The following is a 27,912-nucleotide window of genomic DNA, read 5'->3' on the forward strand; positions in this document are numbered from 1 at the left end:
TGAACAAGAAGATAGCTGTTTAGAGGGTTTAAGTATACATTGATGTTTAACTTGTACAGAGAGAAAAAAATTCTGAATAAAGAAAACTGAATAAGCAAAGAAATAGATATAAGAAGTTTTAAGGCATATTTGGCAGGAAATAAATATGTCAATTTGTCTGGTACAAAGTGTTACCAGAATGTGAGTCTTCAGTTATCCTGAGAAACTCCAGAGGGGAGACTCTGCAGATCTCAGTCCTTTGTCTTCTGGAAGGAAATAATTCAAATGAGATACACAGGCAAGGTTTAAAGCAGGAGGGAAAGTTTATTTCAAGAGAAGTGAGAGTTTATTGGAGAAAGTAGATTACACCTGGAAGAAAGCCAAGCAGGCAACTTCAAAAATCAGGTGCCTTGGCTGCATCTTTTTTCTGAGTTTTTATACCCCTTAACTTTTCCTGGGCTCTTTGCCTCCACCCTTCGTTCTTCCTCTAGGCAGGCTGCCGCTCAATTACGGTGTATTACGTGGTTCTGCCAGCACTTTGTTGGGGCCGCATGCGCAGTGTGCTTACTGAAGTCATACGCAGGCCCATTAGAGGCAATCCGTCGTTACTGGTCAAGGGCCCCCAAAGGAAGGTCAGATACTGGTTAAATTTGACTTTTTTGCACTTTTACTGCACATGCTGGAAACCTCGTCAGGCTTGCTAACTTCAGGTGTCTTCTGTCTGTGGTAAGACCCCTATTATTCCCAGCTCCAGTCATGGGCCATTTACAACCTTAGAGGCCTAGTTTTATGCCCACTAGTCTTCCCCTCGATGAGAATCAGACAACTCTGGGGTCCCTACCTTGTCCTGCTCACCATTTCAGAGTACACATTTATAACTGCCTGACCCTGGCTTGACAAATGCCCAACACTCCTAGGCCCTCTCTCCTGCCCTGCTCACATCTATCTACCTACTGTAACAAAAGTTACCGTGAAAAGGAAGCTCTGAAGTCAGGTAGCGGCAATTGTTTGGGACAATTCAATAGAACACATCATCATGAATGCACAACGAAAGAATTAGGTCTTCCTGTAGAAAATAAGGAGGCATTGAATGTTTTAAACAGAATTAGAATTACTCTTGGGCAAGTTTTATCAGCCATTGGCATATATTTGTTAAATGAATTAGAAACTGAAAATAAGGGACTTAGCTGTGAGCCACTACAACTTAAATTATCCAGATTGGAGATGAAGGATGCTAGAAGCAGGGCAGAGAGTTGGTCTCAGGAATCTTCTAAAAGGAACCTTGACAAAGTATGGTAACAGATGGAAGTATCACAACACTCCTCAATTTTTTTTCAGGTTTGATTCATTTCAAATGTGATAGAACCTGATTGAGACAGTTTGATACCACAAAAAGAAACCCTTAAAACTCCCCCACTATTAATACAAATGGTAGCCACTATTTATTTCGTTTCCTATATGCCATATATTTTGTTAAGTATTGAACATATCTTACATCATATTCTAAAAATTTTATAAAATGAGTATTAGACATATTTTGCAGTGAGGAAATAAGGACTCAAAAACAGTTAACAATTTGCCCACATATCCAAGAAAGCACATGACAGATCCAAGGTTCAATTTTCAATTCTTTATTCACAGAAGAATGAAATAATTTTCACGTTGCTCCTTGCAAATAATTCATCCATTATTTCTTTCCATCCATCTCACTAACCACAAACTGTCGAATGAATGTCTGCTAATCTGCAACCAATTTTGATGCTCTTTGTCCTGTGATTAATATTTACTATACTTTCTAAGAATTTGAAGAAGGAATGCTTAGGAGAAAAAAACTCCACTTGACATTTCTTAACCTTCCTTATAAAATTTTAAATCTTCTTGTGTCCCTCAAAAAACCCATTTTTGAGATGTTCTCACTTCAAAATATTTTTAAAAGATTTAGGGTAAAAGCTTTCATTGATTTTTCCTGTTCCACATATCTCTTAGAAGAAAAAAATTAGAAAATACAGTAATCTTGGCAAAGGGCAGAAAGGGAACTGGTTTGGGAGAAAGGGTGAGGAAACATAAGGGAATCTGACTGGAGAGTTTTTCTCTAAGAATTGTGACGTTCACTTGTAGTATTCAAATAAATGCTAGCAATTTTAGGCTTGCGTTTGAAAGGATTGATAAATGAGACTAAGAATTCTATAATATTTGAAATCTATTAGTTTTACAAGGCAAAAGAATATTATGGGTTGGGCATGTGAGAGTATTATGGTCAGAAGTGATCATTCTATCAAGAGCAAGAAACTTGAGAACCAAAGGGCATATTGCCAAGTTCAAACGATCCTCATGTTTTATTTGTATGACTGTCTTTAATGTCCTTTTATGTTCTCCTATCTAGTGTAGGTCAAAATAATCACTAGCATTTGAGCTATATTATTTAAATTTTGTTTTTTTGTCATGTTTACAAAAAGCATACATTCTGCTATCTTTCTCTTTGGTTAGTCTTTTAACTGTGAGCATTACAGCAATTTATTTTTCATAATTTCAAACATACTTTGTCATAAATGAACATTCAAGTTTGTTAGAAGACTTAAAAAAATTTTCAAGGCAGCAATATGATTCCATTTTTCTGTGAAGGTATTATGCAGTTTTATGTTAGCTTTAATGACTTGGACTTCAAGTGGTTTAATGAATGTGTAAGCGGGATATCTTCTATAGACATTCATTCTTTGATTTATTTGGCCAGTGTAGACCTTATCAGAGGGATGAATTTCATTCATAATAAACATTCTAACTTTATCCAATTTGAAAATAGTGGCACAATATAAATATTAGGAAATTCATTTATACTGTAGGCTATTAATTGAAAGTATAGTTGGCATTATTCAAATACTTCCATAATGAATCCAAATAAGCTATAAATAAATAATAATTATTATCACTTATCTTTTAGGTCTTCTTTGTTCAGCAGTTGATTTTAATTTGTTTAATGAAAACTTTATAAGCAGAGCAGAGGTAAGGAAATTCAATTTAAGTGTTTTTCTTCTCATAACACTACTCAAATCTTATCTAATCAGTAAAACGGTTTTGAGAAACAAATCACAACTTTTTTGGATAAAGCAAATAGAATAAAGTCACTTATGACTTGTTAAACTAAAATCCTACACTCAAAATGTATATTGTCCAGATAGAGAGGATTTCTCATTAAAATTTTGTTTTTCCTTAAGATCCTAGAAAATTATGTTATATTATTTACAATAAATATATTGATTGAAATATTTTTATCCTTTACAATAGAGAAAAATAATGGCCTAGGTTATTATTTATAACATATTTTCTGCTATTCATAAGATATAATAAATATCAAATTTTATAACATTTTTATCAACATACCAACAATTGTGTGTCTTAGTGAGAGCAGAGCAAATATTCGAGGATTCAAATTCAAACTGTAATTAATTTATTTGTTGAATCTCATACCCATTGAGCATATCTTTATTAAGAATTTCTAGCTATTTTCAATTAAAGCAAAAGTAGCAGAGTAACTATCCTCACCTAGCTGCCAGTGTGGAGGGAGAGAATACTTAACTAATAGTTAAACCAAAGCTTAGTACTCAGTTATGACAATTGCCATTTCTCACAATTAAAACCAAAGATTATCAGTCTGAATTAGTGATTAAGATTTAGCTATGACCTTTGTAGTTTAAAAGCATGGACACAAAATGTTGAAATTATTTAATATAAATGATAAAAAATGTATACCAAGCAAATACTAATGCAAAGAAGGATTATGCACTGATATGGATTGGCTGTGTCCCCACTCAAATCTCAGCTTGAATCATAGCTCCAATAGTTCTCATATTTGTGGGAGATACCCAATGGGAGATAACTGAATCATGGGGCCCCCCATACTGTTCCCCCATAGTGTTCTTGTGGTAGTCAATAAGTCTCATGAGATCTGATGGTTTTATAAGGGGAACTCCTTTCACTTGGATCTCATTCTCCACTTCCACCATCCATAAAAGGAATGACATGCTCCTGCTTGTCTTCTGCCATGATTGTGTTGGCTCACCAGCTATGTGGAACTGTGAGTCTATTAAAGTTCTTTCCTTTATAAATTACCCAGTCTTGGGCATGTCTTTGTTAACAGCATGAGAACAGACTAATACAGTAAATTGATACCAGTAGAGTGGGGTGCTTTGTAAAGATAATAAAAAATGTGGAAGCAGCTTTGGAACTGGGTAATAGGCAGAGGTTGGAACAGTTTAGAGGACTCAGAAGAAGACAGGAAAATGTGGGAAAATTTGGAACTTTCTAGAGACTTAAATGGCTTTGCCCAAATTGCTGATAATGATATAGACAATGAAGTCCAGGCTGAGATGGTCTCAGATGGAGATGAGGAACTTGTTGGGAACTGGAGTAAAGGTGACTCTTGCTAAGTTTTATCAAACAGACTGGTGGCATTTTGCCCCTACCTTAGAGATTTGTGGAACTTTAACTTGAGGGAGATGATTATGGTATCTGGTGGAAGGAATTTCTAAGCAGCAAAGCATTCAAGAGGTGACCTTGTGCTGTTAAAAGCATTCAGTTTTAAAAGGGAAATAGAGCATAAAAGTTTGGAAAATTTGCAGCCTAACGATCAGATAGAAAAGAAAAATCCATTTTCTGAGGAGAAATTCAAGCCAGGTGCAGAAATTTGCATAAGTAATGAGGAGCCAAGTGTTAATAGCCAAGACAATGGGGAAAATGTCTCCAGGACATGTTGAGGTCTTCACAGCAGGCCCTCCCATCACAGGCCTAAAAACCTAGGAGGGAAAAAATGGTTTCATGGGCCAGGCCCAGGGCCTCCCTGCTCTGTGCAGCCTAGGGACTTTGTGCCCTGCATCCCAGCCCCTCCAGCCATGGCTAAAAGTGGCAAAGGTACAGCTTTGGTGTTGCTTCAGAAGGTGCAAACCCCAAGCCTTGGCAACTTCCATGTGGTGTTGAGCCTGCAGGGGTAGGAAAGTTAACAACTGAAGTTTGGGAACCTCCAGGTAGATTTCAGAGGATGTATGGAAATGCTTAGATGCCCAGGCAGTAGTTTACTACAGGGGTGGGGCCCTCATGAAGAACCTCTGCTAGCGCAGTGTGGAAGGAAAATGTGGGGGCAAAGTCCCCACACAGAGCTCCTACTGGGGCATTGCCTAGTGGAGCTGTGAGAAGAGGGCGACATTCCTCCAGACCCCAGAATAGTAGATCCACTGACACCTTGCACCGTGCAACTGGAAAAGCCACAGACATTCAATACCAGCCCCTGAAAGCAGTTAGAAAGAGGGGTATTCCCTGGAAAGCCAAAGAGGCAGAGCTGCCCAAGGCCATTGGAGCTTACCTCTTGCATCAGCATGACCCAGATGTGAGACATGGAGTCAAAGGAGATCCTCATGAACCTTTAAGACTTGACTGCCCCACTGGATTTCAGATTTGCATGGGTCCTTTAGCCTCTTGATTTTGGCCAATTTATCTCATTTGGAATGGGTGTATTTATCCAATGCCTGTTCCTCCATCATGTCTAAGAAGTAACTAACTTACTTTGTTTTTACAGGTTCTTAGGTGTAAGGGACTTGCCTTGTCTCAGATGAGACTTTTGGACTGTGGACTTTTGAGTTAATGATGAAATGAGTTAAAATTTTGGGAGACTGTTGGGAAGGTATGATTAGTTTTGAAATGTGAGAACATGAGATTTAAGAGGGGCCATGGGCAGAATGGTATGGTTTATCTGTGTACCCACCCAAATCTTATCTTGAATCGTAGCTCCCACAATTCTTGAGTGTAGTGGAAGGGACCAGTGACAGGTAATCGAATCATGGGGTTGGGCTTTCTCATGCTGTTCTCATGATAGTGAATAAGTCTCATGAGGTTATGTCTCATCTCATCTCATGATGGTTTTATAAAGGCGAGTTCCCCTGCACTTTCTGTCTTTTCTGCTGCCATGTAAGATGTGCCTCTGCTCCTCCTTCACCTCCACCGTGATTGTAAGGCCTCCCCAGCCATGTGCAACTTTAAGTCCATTAAACCTCTTTCCCATATAAATTACCCAGTCTCAGGTGTATCTTTAGTAGCAATGTGAGAACAGACTAAAACATGCACCTAATAGACAAAATAGATTACAGTGGTACAGTTATTGATAGTGATAAATACTGTTGTTACATGAGAAAAAAATTTTCACCAGAAGACATAATTTCATAACTCTAAGCTTTCAAAAATACAGCTTCAGATATATAAAGCCCAGATAAAAGTAAATTGATCACTTTTTAAATCATCTATATATAGTTCTACTTTGAGCTTCTCCATAGATCAAGGAGAGAAAATGCTCTATAAGGACAGAGAGGATTTGAAAACCTCTATTAACTTTACTGGCCTAATGGATATATTGAACCATGTAATAAGCAAATGGAGATATTTTTTGCATAAAACTCTAGCTAACTGAAACATATTATTAGGTGTTTGGAACACAAGAACTGTATGTTATCAATTACCTGTACTGTTTCTCATTTTCCTTTAAAAGTTGAAAGAGTTTTCCACATACAACACATCCATTATTTTCTAGTATATGTAGCTGATGACCGATATGATTCCAAAGACCCAATATAGTATTCACAAAGTGTCTCAAATACCAGTATAAACCACATCTCACATTAATAGAAAGTTACAATAAACAAATTCAATCTTTAATTATAAAAAATAAGACAATTATTAATGACTTGTTTCTATGTGCCTGAAATAAATTCAAATTGCCTAGGTACCTGGTGAATAATGTAACTTTATGCATCTTAGTAGCTATATATAATAAATTATTTATTTCTCCTGAATTAAATTCTCGGCTCTTCAAATGATTAATTAGGTGACACAAATATTCTGAATATTTTTAAAAATAATTCATTAGATTGGTAGATCTATTTAATCTCGTCTATTTAATACAAATAACAAATATTTGCTATTGACTGAAGTGTATCAGATACTGGACCTTGAATCCTGGGGTACAGATAGGACTATGGCAAGAAACAACATTTAAATATGTACTGCTTTCAACATTCAAATTAGGGAAGTGTAGGAGAGAAGATAGGTTTTTAATATGTTAAATTGTGCTGGTTATAATAAAAATATGCTAAAGTGGGATAGAGATTAATGGGATTATGCATTTCATAAAATGGTTATGGAAGACAATGATGAGGTGGACCTGCAGGAACTGTGATTGCATGCTTCCGGGGAAAATTAATAGCATGTTTGGTGTGTCTTAATGTCAAAGAATATATGAGGAAAACTGGAGGAAAATGAAGAATGGGGAGTAATAAGCCAATACCAGAGAAGACTGAAAGAGTAGGGAAGAGACTTTGTGTTTCACTCACATAAAGAGAAATGAAGTGGTGAATTTTGAGCAAAAATATGATATGCAGTGAACAATGTTATGAGTATCACTATACCTGCTGTGAAGTTTATTGAATGTAAGGGGGGAAATATGGATGTAGAACTATTATATACATTTTTTTCATTATTTATGAGGAATAATGTAGACTTAGGAAAAAATGTTAGAAGAACCTGATTTAAAGCTGTCTAATCTTGCTATGTTTTGATGATAGAGCCCACAGGATTTGCTCATGAATAGATGCAGCGTGCAAGAGCAAGAAGCAGAAAACTTTTGGTGTGAGCACATTAAAAAAGTGGGTCATGGATTTTAAAAAATGGAAAGCTAAAGAGAAGCAGATATTAAAGGCCAATACAGTACACTTCTGTTGTTTAACAAGATGAGGTGATGGAAAAATTTTACATGTACCATCACTTGACAGAAATAAAACCAGACAAACAAAAACTACAGTTTTCAAACATTGGAAGTCATGTCATGAAACACAGTTATCCTAGGGAGATATGAAACAAACCAGATGAGGCCTATAATTGGCAGTAGCCTTGATAGAGTTCCCAAACTGTGGCAAAAGGAGAGATAATCCACTGAACTCTGAGATGAATAAACATAGTGAGAATTCAAGGAGAACAAAGTAGATAGGAACTGGAGAAAAGAGCAGTAGAAAGAACATAAAAGCACAAAGAGAAAAACCATGGATACCTACAAATGGTCTTCTTCAAGCATTCAGCAGAACACTGATTAGTGTATGAATGTGAAAAAAAAAAAAAATGTTCAAGGCTAGAGAAAAAGTAACCAAAAGGAAATACTGCGATTTGTCTCTGGAGGTGACATAAGACTTGAGATAATGCCCATTTTCACAAACCCATTAGAAAGCCTCAAAAGTCATGGAATGTAAAATAGAGCAGAGAGAAGAAGAATTGGAGTCAGTACTGCAGAATCATTATGGCTAGAATAAATTATGCTCTTGTCTCACCTAACAAATCTTAAAAGTAGGGACCTACAATATCGGAATGTTTTTAAGTTTCAAAGAATTTAAGGCTGGATTCAGTGGCTCATGTGTGTATCCCAGCACTTTGGGAAGCTAAGGTGGTGGATCACTTGAGGTCAGAAGTTCAAGAGCAGTCTGGCCAACATGGTGAAACCCTGTCTCTACTAAAAACACAAAAATTAGCCAGGAATGGTGGCACACACCTGTAGTCCCAGCTACTCAGGAGACTGAGGCAGGAGAATCGCTTGAACCCAGGAGGTGGAGGTTGCAGTGAAACCATATTGTGCCACCGCGTATGCGCGCGCGCACACACACACACACACACACACACACACAAGCATATATACATACATTTATAAACTTAGTTAAAACTTCAAAATGTAAAATTCGCCAGCATCCAAGTGAAAACTGGCATCCAAGAAAAAATTATCTGACATACAAGAAATAATTATCAAACAGACAATGAGCAAAGCAGAAAAATACGACACATACGGAGGAGAGAAATCAATCAATAAAAACTGCACTCAAACTGATAAAGAGCCTAGATTGCAGATAGGGCCTTCACATGAATTATTCTATATCTTATTGATAAACTTAAAAGTTGGAGAAAAGATTGAACATATTAACGGATATGTGGATTCTACAAAATATGTGAATCAAATTTCTAGAAATGAAAGGAATTAATGGCAGAATAAACTTTTTTCAGAAAAATAGAATAATGGACTGGAAGTCAAGAAAAGAAAATACACAAAAGGATACAAAAAGTAGAAAAAAATCCAACAATAATATAAAAGCAATATCAATTTAAGCTTGGAGTAATTTCTAAAGCCTAACATGTTGTGTAATTGGTATGGACAAAGAGTAAAAAAGGGGAATAGAAAATCTGTTTTAAGAAATTGTAACCCAAAATGCTCTGACACCAAAAACAGACACAAACATTCCAAGAAAAGAAAACCATATACTAATATCACTCAAGAACTTAGATGCAAAAATGTTTAACAAAATTTTAACAAAACAAATCTAACATTATTTAAAATGTATATGCACCATGATCAAGTAAAGTTTGGACTAAGATTGTAAAGTTGGCCTCCTATTTGAAAATCAATCAATGCAAGTCATCATAGTTATAAACCAAAATGAAAAAAAAAATTATTCTGGAACATTTAAAATGATGTATTTGTCAAATCCTGGATCAATTCCTGATAGAAAACATTCTTCAAACTAGGAATGCCCTCAACCTGATAAAAGTCAACTAAACTATTGAAGCAGCGTCTTTGTCTGGGGTAAATACAGGAGGTTCGTGGTCTCACACTAAGGAAATCCAGTATGCTGACACACAAGAAGTGGGTTTAGGAGCAGAGGTTTAATAGGCAGAAGAAAGAGAAAGGAGAATAACTCTCTCTCCTGAGAGAGGGTGCCCAATGTAAGAGTGTGTAGGGTTTTGTAGACAGGCTTGAGGAGGTGGTGCCTGATTTACTTAGGGCCCCAAAACTGGTTGGACTAGGTGTGAAGTTAACATAGCAGACAAAGAAGCTGGCCGCCCCTCCCTAATCTTTTTATTATGCAAATGGGTTTTTTACTTGGCCTGCACCATGTTGTCCTCTTTCTACCGCACACGTGATTGGCCAGAAGGCAAGATGGAGCTGCGATGTTGCACATGCCTAGTCCCCAGGTAGCCTTTTCCTATTGACACTGTTGCTGGCCTTCATGCGTGCAAGCTTCCATCTTGCTTGTCTGTGTCTGCAGCTCTATTATGCAGGCTACTCTTTGTTAGACAAGAAAATGATTTGAGGGCTGCTTTTCATTAAATGGAAAACCTTATCAAGGACTCCCATACCCTCAGTAACTGCCTAAGTAATTTCTTTTTAACTCCTATATCACTATGTCTAACATAATACTTAGCATTTCAATTTCTAATGCTTTTCCCCTAAAGTCAAGATTAAGGCAAGTATTTCCAATCACATCACACCACATCAACATTGTATTTTAGGTTGCAACCATTGCAGAAGCCAAAAAAAGAAAATGTAATAAAAGGAGTGTTTATTGAAAGGTTCAGGTAAACTGTTTTATTCACAGACAATATTGTTACTTATAAAACCTGATGAAACCCACAAAAAAGCTATCAAATCTAACAAGTGATCTTGGCAAGATAATAGAATGATAATAATATTATCATTAATAATAATTAATTGCATTTCTTTATATCAATATAAGTAATCAGAAATTAAAATAAAAACAGGCTGGGCACTGCAGCTCATGCCTGTCATCCCAACACTTTGGGAGGCCGAGGCGGGCAGATCACCTGAGGTCTGGAGTTCGAGACAATCCTGGCCAACACGGCAAAACCCCATCGCTACTAAAAATACAAAAATTAGCCAGGGCTGGTTGTGTGTTCCTGTAGTCCCAGCTACTCAGGAGGCCGAGGCAGGAGAATTGTTTGAACCCAAGAGGTGGAGGTTGAAGTGAGCCAAGATCATGCCACTGAATTCCAGCCTGGGTGACAGAGCCAGACTCCCTCTCAAAAAAAAAAAAAAAAATTAAATAGAAACATTGCCATTTATAAGAGGACACACAATATTACATATTAAACAAAAATGCAATAGCTGTACACTGAGAACTTGAAAATATTTCTAATATAAATAAATTGGCTAATACCTAAATAAATTGGATTGAAAATTATAACATGTTAATGGTTCCTCTTAAGACTCAGTATTGTTAAAGTATCAATATTCTCCAAAATGTGGTCATGGTAGAAAGTGTTAAAGAGCTTGTTGTTATCAATTTCTCCTTTGGTAGAGAGGTAGAGATAATAAGCTAAAGAGAATAAGGCACACTCCTAGGTTGTTAGGAGTTTTATTTCCTCAATGAGAATGAAAGAGGAAGGGCAATAAGAATCATATTTCCTCTGAAACTTGGGTATGTGTTTCTTTTCCAGGGAGCTGCATTTCTGGCTATTAATAGAGGAGAATCTTACATCTGTCTATTAAAAAATCATTATTTAAAAAAAAAATTTAATTCAATTTTAATTGCTTTTGATTTGGACAAAAAATGTTTTTGAAATAAACTTATCTAATATGCATATGAATTTCCCTTTTTTAAAAAGCACCAATAGGTGCAGGGGTATCTTATTACACAAGTAATTATCCATACAGATAACCAGAGACGATGTCCCTTTTCTAATGTTATTTACATTTATAGCAAGATCACAGAATATTTGACCTGAAAACAAACTTAGATAGCATCTAGTTTCAGCACTTCCTTGAGGAAAAGAGACACCAAAGAAGAAGTTAGGCAACTAGTGATAATGTTGAAACTTCAGTATTCACTTTATTTTCTTCTAAAATTCTAAACAAAATGATTCGCTTGTATATTTATTTCTATTTTTCTTAAAGTACTCTAGCTTTTGTTAAAAATACTTGTTGCATGATTTCTGCTCTAAATTCCCCAGAACAATGGTTATTTAGTTTAAGAAATTTATAAATTTGTCATTGCATTTTACATTTTCATTGTTCACTTCTATTCATTTTTTAGTCTCACTGAAATTGCCTTAAATAAACTAGCAAAACTAGAGGCAAGAAGCAAGTACTATCACATGAATATATGATTTGAAGAGCAATCTTGTTTGTAAATTAGATACTTGACAAGTTTAGTAAAAACTAAAATAGTTTTAGACATTTTTTTAGATCCTTGGATCAAAGCTTCTACAGATGAAACATTTGCAAAATTATTTTCTCCATAAATGCTGACCATATAAATTTGATTTCTTTATTCACACTTTATGCTTCATTTTATGGAAGATTCAGTAACCCATAACAAATTTCAATCCTGAACAATAAGAAAAACTTTTTAAATTATGCTTTCTTTTTAATGTATAGTTTGAGCTTCTTTTTTGGTTTATTCGTTGGCTTGGGAATTTTTATTTTAAAAATATATCTTACAACAGAATTCTTAGACAGTTTGCTTCATATTTTCAGCAATATTTCAGCTTTAAAAATATAGTTTAAACTATTAAATGTTTAAAAATATTCACTGAGGTTCATTTACTTATTTATACCAAAATATTTGAATTTAATTAAAAATTATAGATTTCGTGGTATAATTCTATTAAATAAAGATTTTTTTATAGTAATGAGTAAGCTCTTAGAGAATATGGGTTAAGAATATGGATTCTGGAATTACATTTTGCCCTTTTAGCCTCATGGAGGGTTTGCAAATGATGAAATAGTTGATTGACCCTATAAAGCTGTTTTTTTAGTTCGATGCTACAATCAATTCAGTATGCTAAGTCTCATGCCCACAACACAAGACATGTTTATTGAATGACAGTATAAATAATTTAATATTATCTTTTTTCAGAAGTAAGTTAAATGATTCTTTGTAGTTTTTCAAAAATTAACAGTTGTTATGGAAATTTTTAGCATGCAATAGTAAAATTTTGTTATAAACTACCAGCTTCAAATTTACTCATTACTCAGGTTCAATAATTATCAATATTCTGCCATCTGCCATACCTACATCAACTCCTCGCTCCTCTCTAGATAATAGTGATTATTATTACTTTATAGGTTTTTAAAATTCCAAATTGCATACATTGAAATATCGAATTTTTAGCTGTATATTTGTTAAAAATGAGTATAGCTATATGAATCTCACTCCAATAATAGAAATCTATTTCCAATTATTCAAACTTTTTTCTTGTACTTTGCTAATTTCTCTTGCCCACATCCCACTCTCCACAGACAACTGATTTTTTATTTACCATGTACTTTTTCCAGTTATAAAATTTCATGTAGAGTGAGTCATACCGTAATGTTCGTGTGTGTGTATGTGTTTGTGTGTAACTTCTACTTCATATAATGTATGAATTCCTCAATCAGGTTACGTGTATGAGCAGCACTCTTTTTATTGCTAAATAATATTTCACTGTAAGACTACACAATGATTTGTTTATTCAACATTCACTTGATGGACTTGCTTGTTTTTAGTCTTGGCTGTTATGGCCTAGAAAACTGGAATGACAAAAATTTTTCTTGATATATTTTAAATATGCTTTTTGGTTGTCTTCTCACTTCTTATGCAAATTAGCCATCGTGGCTATTTGCTTTTTCTCTGTATGTAATGTGTGGTTCCACATATACTTTTATGTTTTCAAGATTGTATGTGTGTATCTGTGTGTGTGTGTGTGTGTGTTTAATATTTAGATTTTAGCAATATGACTTTGTGCATAGGGGTGATATTCTTTGTGTTTGTCCTGCTTGGGTTTTATTAAGGTTTTGGGATATATAAATTACGTTTCACTATATTTAAGTAAATTTTGGCCATTGTATCTTCAAATATCTTTCTGCTCCATCCTATGACTCAAATATATTTCTGCCCCATCCTATGACTCCTCTTTAGGAAATCAAATTCCATCTAAGCTCTGAGGCTCCAGCTTTTTATATTTAATATTTGTTTCTTCTTCAGATGGGTAATTTTAGTTGTTCTATCTTCAAAATCACTGACTCCGGGCTGGCCCACCTACAGTCTGCTCTAATCCATCAACAGGATATTTATTTTAGTGCTAGTATATGTCGTGGTCACTGTCTGAGGCTGGTGCGTGAGTGGTAAAGGAATTTACCAAGACAGTAATGAGTTTAGAAAGGCAGATTTATTTAGAGGAAAGGGGGAGATATGTTGCAAGGGAACAAAGGGCAAGACAGCAGGAACAATACAATCTGCAAACAGGCAGGGCCTCGAGTTTTGTAAGGTCATGCCGTTTAGGCTCAGTGCTTGCAGACAGGATGCCTAGGTTCAGGTAGGCAGTGATCTGGGTGCTTGTAACAGGATGCTTGGGTGCGAGTGAGCTGTTGGAGGTGAACCCATTTCTTGAAACATTTTCTCTCCCCTCTACCTCTGTTTCTATTTCTTCCAGCTAAGCCCATTTTTCAATTATCATTTAACTCCTTAGGTGTTAAATTCAGGTGTATTTTGTTGTTGTTGTTTCTGTAATTTATAGTTTCTATTTCTCTACTGAAAGTTTACATCTGGTCATTCATTGCTTTTCCCCCCACCCCAAGCCTGGAACATAGGTATAATATCTCTTTATAAGTTTTCATCTTATAATTGCAACATTGAGATTTCCTTAGGGTCGTTTTTTATTGACTGACTTTTTCTTGAACATGTGTTACGCTTTCTGTCTTGTCTTATATCTGTTTTTTGTTGAAATAAGGCCCATATGATTAATATCCTGTAGATACACTGGATTATGTTATGTTCTATTAATAGGAAATTGTATAGTAGCAGGGAGTTTTCTTGACTGGATGTATGGTACAGATTCTAGTCCCCTGGTAGTAGGGAAAAATCTAACATCTAGTATCAGTTTTTTTTGTTTTTGTTTTTGTTTTTCCAGCTTTCAGTTACTTTCACTAGGGCTATGGTGATTTTCAGACAGGCATTGTTTAGTGTTCAGGCAAGTTGTTTGTTGAATGTTATATGCAAATTTGGGTCATGCCATTTATGCAGCTTGCCTTCTTTCATGATACCCCACTAAATTCCTGATTGCTTTTTTTAGCCCCAAACCTGTCTATATTAAAACTTTAAAACAAATATAACTAAAATATCATGGCAAGATCTTGATGTTTTTGAGAGACTTCCATTTATGACCCTTTATTATTTTTATTTCTGCTACACCCATTTTAATTCTCATTTATCGACTTGATTTCCTTGTACTAATGAAATGGGAAGTGTTACCTTGTCCCCCTTGCAGGGCATGCGATGCAGGTATGGTCCGCTTTTTTGGTGCCCCGCTGCTCCAGCCTCTAGCGGGAGAATGCAGACAGGGACAAGTTGTAGGGCTCTGATCCCACAGCAGTGTCTAGGGGTGAATGTTTACAGCTGAAGCCCCAGTGGGTGTGTGTTACAGGTGCTCTTTCAGTTTAGCTGTCCATAGGCAGCTTGTGTTAGTCAGCTCAGTTAGACCCCCTGGCTTATCACAAGGACAGAAGGCTTTCTGTATGCCGGGATTTCTTGCCTTGGGGTGCTGAAAGAATCAGATCACACCTGGGCTTGGAGAATGAGTGCAAGGTTTTACTGAGTGGGAGTAGCTCTCAGCAGATCAGGGAGCCAGAAGGGAAATGGAGTGGAAAGGTGATTATCCCTTGGAGTCAGGCCACTCAGTGACTAGGCTCTCCCCCAGCCAAACTACTCATCATTCCACTAGTCGATGGCCTGTCCGTGTCTGTCAGTGTGCTCCTACGTCGGTGCATTCCTCTCAATGTCCAGCCGCTTGTGTCTTCCTCGACTGGTGTGTTCCTTTGGATGTCCAGCTGCTTGTGTGTGTGCCCACTAAAGTCCCGGGGTTCTTATAGGCACAGGATGAGGGTGTCATGGGCCAGGATGGTCTTGGGGAATGGAACACGTGGGCAGGAAAACAGAAATGCCTGTCTTCACCTAGGTCCCTGGGCACAGGCCTGGGGGTGGAGCCCTAGCCAGAGACCATGCCTTTCCCTTCCCAGCCCTTCCCTGATCCCCTCCCATATCACTAATTGTGTATTTCGTATTCATAAACTTGGAATAATCATTTTTTACTTCTTCTCCCATCCAACGTCTCCTTTTCTGTTGTTTCTGTTTTTGATGTTTGTGTTTTGTTTTGTTCAGTTCTCCTACTATCTTAACCAAAGCTTGTTCTTCCAAATATTGCCATCACAGGGATTTAAAAGAGAAATGTTTACAATTTTAGCCTTGGTCACCAGACCAATTCTGAGCATAAACATGTTTTTTTTTTTAAATCAGTTGATCACACTTTTTAAATCTCAAATACAAAAAGACGTAAACTTAGCTGAAATCACTATACTGTACGTTATTTTTACTGTAACTAATTCCACAAAGTGGTTTAGAAAGTTGTATTTTGCTTTCATTGCCAAACCTTAAATCCAAAACTTCAAGTACATTCCTATTCTAATTTGGAAGTTGACTGAAATTGGTGGGTTAAGACCTGAAATTAAATAAATTTTTCTCTACCTTTGATATATCCTCAAAAATTCAGACATCATATGCCCCTTATAATATTCCTCCTACATAAAAGGTTTAAATTACTGAAAGTTTCCTACGTAGTCTTTTACACTCTTAAATCAATTATTTACCAAATATTTATCTAATGTCTCTTGAAATCATTTACTTCTTATCTGATATGCCTGTTTTGAAAAAAATTAGCTTACTGTGATCTCTTGCCTAAATAATTGAAATCGCCTGTTAATAACTCTCCCAGACTATAGCCGCACTTTTCTCCATGCAATTTTATTAGATTATTCTAAAATACATAATTGAATATTTCAGGTCTCATTTCACTTTTTTAAAAAAAATCTGTCAGTGCCCTCTCATCTTTAACATAAATGCACTTTTTATGAAAAACATGCCATTGAAGGCAACACTCCTGGTTATCATAAATTATATGATCCAGTCATAAGTAATTACTTGTAGCTTTTTTTTTTTTTTTTTGAGATGGAGTTTTGCTCTTGTTGCTCAGGCTGGAGAGCAATGGTATGATCTCGGCTCACTGCAACCTCTGTCTGCCCAATTCAAGCGATTCTCCTGCCTCAGCCTCCTGAGTAGCTGGGATTACAGGCAAGCACCACCACGCCTGGCTAATTTTGTGTTTTTAGTAGAGATGGGGTTTCTCCATGTTGGTCAGGCTGGTCTCAAACTCCCAACCTCAGGTGATCCACCCATCTCGGCTTCCCAAAGTGCTGGGATTACAGGCATGAGGCTTTTTTCTTTTTTTTATGTTCTCCTTGTCTGCAACACTCTCCCTTCCAATTGCCTAGCTATCACTATTTCATTTTGCTGTAATCAGTATAAACTGTTACAGGTGTTGAACCAGTATGGGTCTGTAGCAACCTCAATTCTTGCTTCCTCAGAAGAAAGACTTTGACTGAGGGGCGTAAGGCAGAAGAAGAGACCAAGGCAAGTTTCAGAGCAGGAGTGGAAGTTTATTTAGAAAGCTTTAGAACAGAAATGAAAGGAAGGAAAGAAAGTACATTTGGAAGAGGCCCAAGCAGGCAACTTGAAGGACAAGGGCAGGTTTTGACCTTTTGACTTAAGGTTTTATATGTTGGCATACTTCTGGGGTCTTGCACTCATTATTACCCAAGAGGGTGGGTTGTCCACATGAGCAAATACCTGCTAGCATTCTGGAGGGGAGCGTTCACATTGTGTTTACTGGAGTTGAACGCATGCTCACCTGAGGCGTTCTTCCCTTTCCCTTTTCCAGTGGAATGTCCCAGGAAAGTCATATACCACCAGTTAAACTCTATAATTTTGCCTCTTAATGCACATGTGGGAGCTCACTCACCCAATTTCTGAGATCTTATTGAGAAGCTGCCAATAACCATTGTCAGGTGTTTTTATCTGTCGGGAAACTGCCTTTCCCTGGTGCTGGTTGTGACCAATTATTATTTTAGAGAAACAACAACCTGACCCTCACTTTATGGTCACCTGACTTTCCTGGTGGTGTAGGAGGAGCCCTCTCCAGCCCTGCTGTATTAGTCCATTTTTCACACTGCTGATAAAGACATCCCAGAGACTGGGCAATTTATAAAAGAAAGAGGTTTAATGGACTTACAGTTCCACATGGCTGGGGGGACCTCACAATCATGATAGAAGGTAAGGAGGAGCAAGTCACATCTTACATGGATGGCAGCAGGCAAACAGAGAGAATTTGTGCAGGGAAATTACTCTCTATAAAACCATCAGATATTGTGAGACTTATTCACTATCATGAAAACAGCATTGGAAAGACTTCCACCATCATTCAATTACCTCCCACTGGGTCCCTCCCACAACATGTGGCAATTCAAGATGTGATTTGGGTAGGGACACAGCCAAATCATATCACCTGCTCATACCTGACTAGCTACCTACTGTAATATAAACCACATTTTCAGATGACTTCTGAAACTGATGAAACAATCCTCTTCTGTAATTATGAATCTTTTTGGCTTTTATTAAGATTGAAATTGATTATAATTAAATTTCCTGTTGATTTCTCTTCCTCCCATATGAGTTTGAAAGCAGCCTGAAAGGAGAGACTGTGTCTTATTCATTAACAGGTGTATGGAAAATAGAAAGTATCAAATAATTTGCATAATAATGATACATGAATGAGTACCTGTCATAGTAATAAACTATCAAAACAATCCAAATTATTGTGAATCTGTAAAATTAAGTGGTATGTTTTTCAGGTAGGGTTACAATGTAAATTTTGATGTAAAACAAATCTGGTTGAAGAATAATAATAGTTATTACCATTTTGACATAACTAAATATACAGCCATCATTTTCATATAGTAAATAAATGGAGTTGTAGGTTACTATCTTTACTTATTAAATGAGAAAATAGAACTTCAGAAATGAATGGCAAGTAACTCACTGAAGATTATTGTTGTATTTGGGATTCAAATTCAGCACTTAGGGAGGCAGAGGAGGGAGGATAGCTTGAGCCCAGGAGTTCGAGACCGGCCAAGGCAACAAAGCAAGACGTCATTCTCCACAAAAAGCAAAAAAGAAAAGATTCAAATCCAGCTGTCTCAATTCAAAGTGTGTGGTTTTCACCAATTGTTTTTGTAGCTCTTATGTGAAATGCATGACCCTTTGGTGAGACAAATCCAAATAATAATGATTATATATATATATAAAATATATATATTATATACATGCAATTATATATAATTGCATATATAATATTAATATTAATATTATTAATATTATATATTAGATATACATGCATATGTATAAGGATATATGTATAGGTATGTGCATGTTTACATGTGTGTTTGTAGGTATATATTTATAAGCCACCATCTGTTGGGAAGGTGAAAAATATATAAAAACCTATAAAATAATATATAATTGATCTTAACTTTTACCAGCTATTTATCAGCATTTTTTCTGGACTTTTTGCTGAATACATGAAGTAGAATAATATTGACTTTGGGATATTTATCACATATTCTTAATAATTTTTTATTTGCTATATATTTTTAATTGGTATGATCTTAGCAAATCATTAACTGGAAAAGTTACCTTGTAGAGGTTTGCTCTCTTTCTCTGATAATATTTATAATTACTACATTAGTATTATTAATAATATATAACGTTCATCAAGTAAGTATATGATATGAAATATTTTATGTCACTTGTTGAACTATAAATATACTAGATACTAAATATTAAAATACACTGTTCATCACAAAAATATTTAGTCATCACAGAAATACTATGAAGATAGTTGTTATTTTGATCCATATTTTATTGATCAGGAACCCCAGTCATAAAGAATTTAAATAAAGTTAAGTTCACATAGCTGGTCAGTTCTGCAGCTGAGTTTCCACCAGGTAATTTGACTTTAGAGCCTGATACTACAATAGGATGTTCCTGCCCAGTAGGGTGATGATACGCTTTGCCACTTTTAGGATGTGTAGCATGATGATTATTTAATTGAATTCAGTTTCTCACAATACTAATTATTCAGGGAACTGAAATGTTTGCATCTAGCTTGAAATATACCTCGGGGTAAATCTGTCTCATTCAGGTTACAGAAAGGAAAGTCATTATAGAAAATATGTTGCTTCAGATCAAAGTTTTTGAGCCTGAAGGCAGTGTATTACTTTTTCCGTACTGTTACCTATTGCATTAGAAAATCATCTGCCTTCTACTTCTTCTAATTGCATACATTTGTCAGCTCAAAGTTGTGCTTGCATTTGTCTTCTTTTAGTATTTCAAAATATAGTAATAACAGATGTGTGGGTATATCTGTATCTACATACATATTTATGTGTCAATACATTTATATGAGAACTCATATGTGTTAGTAAACATATACATGACACATATAAGCCCAATAGATTAGTTTCCAAAAAGCCTTTGCAGATATCTAGTTCAAGTTCTAGATAAAATACTGTAGTTGATTCCATTTTTAACAACATTAAATTATCTTAGATTTCATTAACATTTTAAAATCAATTTGCAGATAACTTGAATATTAAAAAGTACATAAGTATATATGTACATATCTGTTTACATATATACACACAAACACACATGTGCATACACAGTCACAATGTCTAAAGTATCTGCAATTAGATATATATAATGAAATAAAGTTTAAAACTTTTATTTTCAGTGTTTTCTGATTAAGAAAAACTTATTGATGGATTTCGAAAAGTATGTTAATCAATATTTTTCTTAAATCTGTTTACCAACATTTCACTTTTAGAAGAGATGCAGTTGGGGTTAGTAAACAATAGTGTATTCACCAAAAGAAACAAAGCACCTTCTATGCACCAACAGAGTACTGTACATTCCATTTTGTACATATTTATTCTTATAGCCTTGGTAAGATATGTATATTTATTTCTATATATATATAATTACTTATATAATTATATATCTCATCTATAAATCGATTATGTATAATATATAACATACATAATGCATATATCTATTATAACCATTATATTATGATGTTTGACTTGTTTTCAACGTTAACTACTAGTGTTCATGTCTTTAAGAACATTGTTGTAAATGTCTTTTTTCCGCTTAGGTATAACTTTGCATGTACATTTAAGAATGGAATTGCTGGATCACAGGGCATGTCTATTTTCAAATACAAGATATTTCCAAACTGGTTGGATTTGCGAAACTTTTATAAATACTTTAAATGGCATTAAATATGTAGCTACTATATTTATATTAATTTAGTAATACATATATTATGTAATTAATGCAGTAATAATTTGTGGACTACTTACTACCTGCTGAATGCAAATGTTCTAAAATTGAATAAAACATGGTCCCTTTAGGGATGTCAGTAACAAATTTGTTACAATTAATCAAATTACAATAATGTATTCAAATTCAGTGGGTCATTGGCATGTGATATATATTACTAAAATTTTATTGCAAAGTTTCAGTCAAACAGCAGATGGTTGTGTCTACTAAAATTAGTAATATCAGAATGAATAAAAACTATTTTTTCATTTGATCCAGATATCTGCTTTGTACAAACAATATTGAATCATAATTTTCCATTTAGATTTAAATTCTGACATCTTATTCAATTCCAGGTTTTATGAAAATCAGCAACAACAATAAAAAAAGCTAGCGATGATTTCACAGATATGTAGAGCTGAATCGACAGATAAACCACACATAGAGCAAATAAAAAGCACCAATATTCCATTTGAAATTCAAACACATAAATTCTTTACCACCAACGGTGCATATATTCGTGCACTGCTATACTGTTAAATCTTGGACGCTATTTATCTAAGCCTTGAAAATAACTTAGAAGATTATCTAGAGCCACAAAATATCATTACCTTATTTTTAAATAATCTTTAATGGACACATGACCAGTCTCAAGTGCTACCAAAAACATGCATGTATTTAGACAAAGTATATTACATGAAGAAATGTAGCCTCATATGTTCTCAAACCTATATGAGACAGCTTAATTTTACTCAAATATTGCATCTAATTGGTCCAAGAATTTTATGTATTTTTGCTGATTATTATAAAGGAAATTCATCAAAATAATTTATTCTTTATGGCATTAGCTCAGGCCTCTCTTCTGGTTTGTTTGTACGATTACAGTGAATTCCTGATTCATCTGCTGTCAGTCTTTTCTTTTTCAACTTCATTTTTTCATATCTTCTCCTCCATTTATTCTGAAATGTGGGTATCGTCAAGTTATTAGCTGGTAAAATACTTGAAGAGCTCTCGATCCATATAAATGTAACTCATACACCCACAGTATTGCACAGTTTCAAACACTAAGCATGCATAAAAATATTTGCTTGGGTAGTGAATGCAAAATAGAAAAGGCAATCATTAAAAACTGTTATAAATTAAATATTTCATTAATAGATTCCAATTTCTTTCCTACAACATGGAGAATTTAAGTTCTCATTAAATTTATGTTTCCATCTTATAGAAAATTATTTCAGTTACTGCCCAATTCCCAGGCAAATTGTTTTCCCACTTCATGCCAAAAATTTTATACTACCTCAACACCAAACTTGGTAATTTTTGGACAACTCTGAGTTAGACTCCAATTAGGATTAGTGTGTATATTTCTAAAGAGATGTTTATAATAACTACAATTAAGTTTAAAGTGATGATTTATCCTAAAGCCACATATTTTTTCTTTTGGATATACTTATAATGCTATATGATAATTACTATAGCAATTAGCATGTATCATTATAAGTCATGCTGATTGTACTGACTAGGATACAATAGTAGGTCAAACATATTTAGCATAACTTACTCATCAATTGGCTCATTTTATAGATATTGAGTATTTATCATGTGTCAGGCATTATTCATGTCAAAATTTGTATTAGGCTGCCCAGTTATTTGTGTTACTATAAACATCATTGCATCTCCAACCAGAATCAAAAGAAACATGAAATACAAATGTTCTTTTGTCATGTGCTGCATTAATATGGAACATTTGTAAAGTAATTTTTGTGTCTTTACATTTCTAACGCTATCTTTTATGCTTTAAATGTTGTAAAGAGATCAAACCAACAAAAAATATTTATTATAAGCCAATTTTTTTTCAGAAACTACTAATTTTTGCTGGTGTGTTTCCTTCTTATTCCCATTTGATGCTTAGAATGTGGCAGCATGATTTGATATCTGACCATAAGTTTAAAAAAGTAAAAAACAATCTAATCATAGGACAAATTCATGGGGATAATTCATTTAGTAGAAATTTAGACAATTGTAATAAAATTGCAAGTTTCAGCATTAAAAATGATTTTTAGTTTTTATGTATTCGTAAATAGAAGTTGAAATTTTTTGTGTCAGATTCTTAGAGCTATACATTGTATAACACTCTCTTGATTCACCTGTACAACAGTTTATCCCAGTTTTTTGGATTAAATTGAGTTAGAAAAATATCCCTTTGAGAAACCTGATTTTACATTGGAATTGAACATATTGTATTTATAGTTTTTCTATGTATTTTAATATTAACAGTTGAAGGAATGCTGAATGTTATTAAGTCTAAAATGCAAAGGAACATACTAAATTTTTTACTGAATTACGTTTAATTTTCAACATGCTTATAGTATTGTTGAATGTATATAGCTTTGAAAAAAACTGTACAATCTTTCTTCAGTTGCTTTAATACAAAGTTTATTTTATATATTACCAAGTAAAAGCATTAATTTTAGCTGAAATTGAAGTCATTTAAGAAACTTAGGAGGGAATTAATATGATATATATGCTTATCTCTTGCCATTCTCAGCAAAATTATTATTATTATTGGATCAATTTTTATTTGGGCTTCTCACAGTGGTTAGAGCTACTCTGTTTTCAGAACAGTCACAGCACAGGAAATGTGTCACTGAGACTGCCCAGAAAAGTCTGACCAGCTGTATCTTATCGCTTAAAATACATACATTCACGATCACTGACAAAGGGTAAAGTGCCTCACACAGGAATGTGTTTACATTTGCAAATCTTCCGACTGGCTGTAGCATCAAACTCTCCACCAACCTCATTCACCTGGAAAACTAGTCTCAGTCACATCTCCCTGGCCCCCTAAGGATTCCTTCAGCTCCCTATTAAATCTCTCTCTGAGTAGGGCAGCCTCTTATAGTGGGGGCCAGACTGTGACTCTGGAATCAATCCCAGCTCCGCAGGTTGCATTTCGGTCTTCTGGTGCCTTTAGGGTAAGATGCGTCAGTGAATCCCACAGTTAACACCCACCCAGTTCCCCACTCTAACTGGGAAAGGAACTCGAGAGGGTCAGAATTCATCCATTTGATCAATTCACTGAAAAGGGGATTAATTTTGGTAAAACTTGTTTGCCTTTGAGACACTTCAGTCAAATATCTAAAACATAAGACATATACTAACCTATAATTGTTATGCTTTTCTATTGGTATTAAATAGAAATAAAGATATACATAAGTAGTTGTAAACAGATCATAAACAATTATATTTGTGCTATAGCTTCATTGACTTTTTTATTATTTCTAGAAATAATGCTGATCCTTTGTAACATTGTGATTTGCATACAAATTGTGGTTGGTTGATATTTATCTATTAAGTTTGAAATAAGATTACATATATGTTATAAGTGCATGTGATTTATTATTAAACTTGTCTAATCATGGCAGCAAAGCTTTAGCGTGTTTCTATAGGTTGCTATGTCCCCTGCAAAATTCACACTAAAATTTGATTCCCAATGTGGTAATGTTGGGAGGTGGGGCCCAGTGGAAGGTGTTTGAGTCATGGGGGTTGATCTCTCATGAAGAGATTAATGCCCTCCCACAGGGGTGAGGAAATTCTTGCTCTCTTAAGGGTGGGATGATAAAAAGAGTCTGGCTTCTGTAGTTTTTCTCTCTTGCTTCCGCTCTGGCCTTGTGATCCCTTTCCGCTTTGTGCCTTGAGGTGTACCAGCCTGAGGCCCTCACCAGATATGGACATCCAATCTTGAGCTTTCCAGCCACAAGAAGAGTCAGCCAAATAGTCTTTTCTTTATAAATTACATCTTTATATCTCAGTTTTTCTGTTACAGCAGCACTAAATGAACTAACATATGTGTCAAGGACTTTTATTAGGTTGGCGCAAAAGTAATTGCAGCCTTTGCAATGAAAAGTAATTGCAAAACCCACATTATTTTGCATTAACTTATACTATACAAATAATTAGAAAATTTTATCTGAGAAAGTTTTTTTTGTTTGTTTGTTTTTGTTTAAGAAAGAGTCAAAGTCTAGTGCCTGTTTTGGGGAGATGGAGTAAAATATACCTTTTTTCTAATAGTCTCTTTAATTATTTACCACCATTACCAACATTATATGACTCTTTCATTTTGATCCCTAATTTCATAAATAAAACATTATAATTTTACTAAAATAAAATAACTTCTTCATAGGGTTGAAAAAAGAATGAAAATCAATAACTATGTTGATGTGTATGAAGTATTCAATACATTTACCTTTATTAATATTATTATCATTACTGATTTTTTGTAAGTGTGTTACTCTACACCAGATAAAAATTTTAAATCTAAGTGAGGTATAATATAGGTTCTTGCATGAAAGCATTATAAAATGTATTTTGGGACCAAAATATTTATAAATAGATTAGAATACACACACATACATATATATGTACATATATATATGTACCCATATTCATGTATAAACAAAAATATTTAGATAACAGCTGAATTATAAAAACTTTTATAAACTATGTATTTTCATAAGTTGTTCTAAAATTATAATTTTTAAAATCATACTTCTTGTCCAGTACATATTATCAATGGAAGAAATGTACAAAAGTTGTTGTAATTCCCATTGCTAAATGATTAGACCTCTAAACAGAAAGAAAAAAAAAGGGCTAAGAATGTACAAGTTTGAAAGGGGAGTTTGGCTTTCTTTCTTTTCTTTTTTCTTCTTTTTTAAATATCCACATTAGACATGTGACTGTCTTCCTCTAACATTGGAAAAGTAAATAACTCCACCTGGGCTATTCTGCATACCTGGACAGTCAACACAGACAAATTTGAACCTCCACTGTGCATATATTTTCTGTCAGGGATTGCATCATCATCCTCTTGTTAATTTCTCGTCAGTCTTAAATCAAAAACTGAAGGGTGAGACCTTTTCACTACCTTCTAACTTCCTCTATAGACAAAACGGTGAAGTTTACACAAAAATAATGGTTACTTTATTATTAATAATTATTATTTTTATATCATTTATCTTCTTATAAGAGAAAAGTAATGCTTACAATTTCTCAAAGACAGAATCATTGTTGGCTACAGTTTTTAAAAGAGAGAAGTTGGAACAATAGTAGGACTGAAAAAAAGAATAAGCTGTATCACCCCCACCTGGCAAATAAAGTTGTGACTAAATTCTAGGTTCTAATTTTCAGTGGTTTTGTAGAGCCTGCAGTCTCCCTCTAGGGTTTGAAACTGTAGCAACACCAGACCTATTTGGTTTAACTTTTATGTGACAAAGTGGTAAGTTGTTTTTCACTTGCTATGGCCCCTCAGATTGGTGGAACCAAGCCTGCAACCTCAGGGGGAATCTAAGTGCTAGGACTGAGGAGTGGGGACAGAATTAAGAAGTGGATTCCACATGACAGGATCCAAGATTTAACCAGATCAAGCTCTGGCTTCACCCCATGGCAGGATCCAGTCATATATTTCTCTTGACATCACCTCATTGCAAGATACAATCAGATCATGCCTCGTTTTCTGATGTTTCTGCTTACTTGCAAGTAATAAAAACTCCTTACTAAATCCTCCTTGGTTGTGATCATTGGGCTGATATCCACCAAGTGACCAAATTCTTAGTGGGCATATAGTCTCACTCTGGAGTTTGATTAAAATTTTTGTAATAGAAATATACCCACAGATAATTCCTAAAGCTTGATTTCATTGATATTTAAAAACAAATATTGTATATTTATAAGCATTGTGTATTTAATAGTGAGTCAAGAACTCATTTTTAAGCCTTTCTTTTCATATTATATTAGCATTCTAACCAGAAGTGTGTTTTTATTTTCAAAATTTTTTTTCAAAATACTATCTCAAATGTAATAATATTACCCTATGGAAATCCTTTTTAACTGCAAATATTCAGCATTGAGTCAGAATTTATCGAAAACTGCTATTTCAGTTAGCATCCCATCATAAAACCAATAGTCTGTTCCAAGTAAAGTAATTAGTAGAAAAATTTAAGGGGTCATTTATGAAAGAGTGGATGAGGTATAGAAGAACACAAAGGAGAGAGCAGTTACTGTCATGGAGCTGTGACTGCTTCCTGGAGAAAGAGGGTTCATGCTGGTTACTAAACTCTAGAATCCAGAAATACAGTACTGTGTCCTTGAGGAATACAGTGTTCTGGGAAGAAGTAGTTAAATTACACACAAGTGCATAACACAGTACATAAGTGGCTATTGAACAGGAGAGACTCATGAAAGTAAATAATTGAATCTACACTTATTCCCTTTCTTTAGTGTTCTTCTAGGGCTCCTCATTGACCAAAGCAAACTGAAAGCCAGAGATCAAGGATGCTACTAGATGGAGCTTATATAGGTCAGCCACTCAAAACACAGGGAAGGATGAAGAAGAATGGATAATAGATCCTGGATGTGAAAGTAAAAAAAAATTGTGACACTCTGTTTTTAATAAGAATGTATCAGTTCAATCAGTATCAGTTTGAAGATGTACATTAAATAAGAATAATAAGCAAGTTACTTGGTTTGAATTAGATATGATTACCATGTAGCATACTTACTTTCAAAAACCACAAAATACGTAAAGAAAACTTACAGTAATATTAGTGTCATAACAAGACTGGAAATGAAAAATACTATAAGCACTGTAAATAGAGCATAGAACAACTGATGACAGAGTAAATCAATCTCTACATTTAGCAAAAATGTTTATAACAAGAAGAAAGCAAATGAAGATTAGTTTCTTTTAATCTTAAGATGCATTAGTTAGGAGTTTGAAAAGAAGGTAATACTAACAGTAAAAAATAAAATCTCTGTGTAA

The 27,912-nt window shown here is 34.6% G+C and overlaps 1 long non-coding RNA gene across 1 annotated transcript; it reads left to right on the top strand.

Moving 5' to 3' along the window:
• The first annotated feature begins 563 nt into the window (after positions 1–563).
• LOC131383414 (uncharacterized) lies at positions 564–27,912 on the top strand. Its single transcript, XR_009213417.1, has 3 exons — positions 564–705; positions 2,918–2,979; positions 27,372–27,912. It is a non-coding gene; the product is annotated as an uncharacterized LOC131383414 (long non-coding RNA).

The sequence above is a fragment of the Hylobates moloch genome, unplaced genomic scaffold, assembly GCF_009828535.3.
Source record: "Hylobates moloch isolate HMO894 unplaced genomic scaffold, HMol_V3 SCAFFOLD_4, whole genome shotgun sequence".
NCBI classification, from domain to species: Eukaryota; Metazoa; Chordata; class Mammalia; order Primates; family Hylobatidae; genus Hylobates; species Hylobates moloch.